This window comes from Dipodomys ordii, unplaced genomic scaffold (assembly GCF_000151885.1).
Source record: "Dipodomys ordii isolate 6190 unplaced genomic scaffold, Dord_2.0 Scaffold95, whole genome shotgun sequence".
Taxonomy (NCBI): domain Eukaryota; kingdom Metazoa; phylum Chordata; class Mammalia; order Rodentia; family Heteromyidae; genus Dipodomys; species Dipodomys ordii.
In genome coordinates, this window is record NW_012267311.1 from 4773066 (window position 1) to 4775487 (window position 2422).

The 2422-nt window shown below is 44.8% G+C and overlaps 1 protein-coding gene across 4 annotated transcripts in view; it reads right to left on the reverse strand.

The window, feature by feature from the left end:
• Nucleotides 1-2422, reverse strand: part of Rnf38 (ring finger protein 38) — a 92678-nt gene that overhangs the window by 62774 nt on the left and 27482 nt on the right. For 2 of the 4 annotated variants that reach the window (XM_013026639.1, XM_013026638.1), the window contains exon 1: nt 2119-2413. The exons of the other annotated variants lie outside the window; for them this stretch is intronic. The gene's annotated coding sequence lies outside the window, so the exon portion shown is untranslated. Of the gene's footprint in view, nt 1-2118; nt 2414-2422 lie in introns of those variants that run through there. 4 annotated transcript variants of the gene reach the window in all.

Genomic DNA, 2422 nt, shown 5'->3' on the forward strand with positions numbered 1-2422 from the left:
GCCACTTCCGGTTTTCTGGTGGTTTATTGGAGATAGGAGTCTCACGGTCTCTCCTGCCTGGGCTGGCTTTGAACCTCGATCCTTAGATCTCAGCCTCCTAAGTAGCTAGGATTACAGGCGTGAGCCACCAGCGCCCGGCATTATTCCCATTCTTGAGTTAAGGCAAACTTAAATAGACTTGTATCTTTCTAGAAGCATCACAAAAGCAGGAGAAAATAGGCTCCCCCATTTCCTTTTCTCAGTTGAGTTTTATAAAATAACAATAAGGAACTGGGAAGTGAGACATATGCAGCAAATGAACATGAAAAGATCCAAAAGTTGAGAGAAAATGAGACTGTTCTCTGACCCTTCTTCTTCATCTGTTTACTCCCAATACCATTGTCATTAACTTATTACAGAATTTAAACATTTGCCTTATCTCCTCCATACAATGTCATATTAGGTATTTAACATGTCCTCAAGAGGACATGTTAAACAAACAAACTAGACAAACTATATGGTGCAAATAAATACATCCACATACCATGCCACACACCATCAAGACTAATCAAGAACTACCTTTCTATTCTAGTAAGATGAATTACCAACAGTGGATCTTATCCCAACCAGAGACAAGACAAGACAGAGAAACTAATGGAACAAATTAAAAATCTTTTCATTACCTAATCCTTTTAGAGACTTTCATTTTCATTCATACTTCTCTAGTAAAAAGTGAGCACAAACAGTAACAGCCTAATAATGTAACATAACTAAAAACCTTATTCAATGCTGTTGGCAAAGAGAAACAACGGATCCACACTATACATTATGATGGTCATAGATTCAGTTAAATCTGTTTACCCAAGGTTTTTCTAGTGGATAAAATTATCAATCCAAAGACTAATACTTGTACATTTAGTTTAGATACAAGAACAGAATAAATATGTAAATGTTAACAGTACAGGAACACAAATTACCTTTTGTAAAAAAAAAAGTATCAGAGGTGAAGAGTCCACTTAAGTCTAATTCTTTTAAGTCCAATTCTTTCAGAAGAGGAGCTGAGGCCCACAAGACCAGTCTGTGGCAGAACAGCAGTAAAGGCCTCCAATTCTCTTAGGAAAGTCTTACAGAAAGTGATAGGAAACAACTTTAAAGTGGAACCCTCCTATAATGAACAGAGTCACAGTTAGTTTCCAGAAGGTGAAATAAATTTAGTATATGAGCCAGGAGGAAGTGGAGAAATGGTTAAATTCTTCACCTTTTGATTTTGCTTAACCTTACTGTATCCATTATGATACCTATATTTGGTCTTGCATTGCTATTTCTACACAAGTTCTATTTCCTACATTCGCGTTCCACCCAAAACAGAAACTATTCTGACCTCTACAAAAACTGTGAAAGGATTATTAAAAAAAAAACTTAAGGCAAATGTGTTTACTACAATAGCATCTGCAATCAAGGCTAAATAGGACCCCGTAAACTTGGAATTTTAAGGTAACAAACGATCGTACATAAGCATAAGAGCGTTGAGTACATTTAAAATTTCATGTTAAGTCCACTGCTTAAGCAATAAAAGCAATTCATAGGATGCATTTAACTTTCGATTGTATTTATGAGAGAACTAGCATACTCAACTTTTACTAAACAGCATACATCAATTCTGCAACACAAAGAAAAGCGCTGTCCCAACAATCTGCATGCACGAAACAAAAACTTTATTCTTTGGCCTTCAAAAAACTCTCGTTTCAAAAACCAACCTCTCATTCTTCAGCCCTCAAAGAAGAACTTCCATGCACTGAGAACTAAACGCAGCTTGTCCACCAACCCGAGGGGGCAAAAGGTCGCGAGAAAGGACCCTTCCGAACGGGTTCTGCGTTCTCCGAGGTGACATCATTTCACCTGCGCCTCGGCTAAAAGGGAGGGAGGGAGAATAGGGCCACTGGCCAGGAGGCAGCGGCCGGCGCTCCGGGTGACTGACTGCAGCCGCACCTCCTCGCTCCCACCGCGGGAACAAAGAGTGCCGGGCTGCCGGGCCAAGCCTCCTCCCGGCAGCCGGGTACGGCCTCGAAAGGCTCCCGCCCGCCCGCCGCTCGTCCCGCCCTCGCGCTGGGGCCAACCAACGGCCACAGCGGCCAGTACCTGCGAGGGGAGGCTCAGCCCTGCGGGGCTGCTCCCGCGCCTCCTTTCGGGGCCGCTGCCTCCTATTGTGACCGCTTGCCCAGCCAGTGGCCAGCTCGCCAGCTCCGCCGTCCCCGGGCCTCCTCACTCCCGGAACCTGGGCTCCGACTGAGGCGCTGTCACGGCGCTTCCTTCTTCCCGGCACCATCACACGGGCCGCTACAGGAATCGCCGGCTACACACAGAGCTAACAGACTCGGCTAACGCCTTGGAGGCCCCATCTTCTCGGTCCCGCGTCCCAACCGCCCCAGCCTCAACCTAGCCC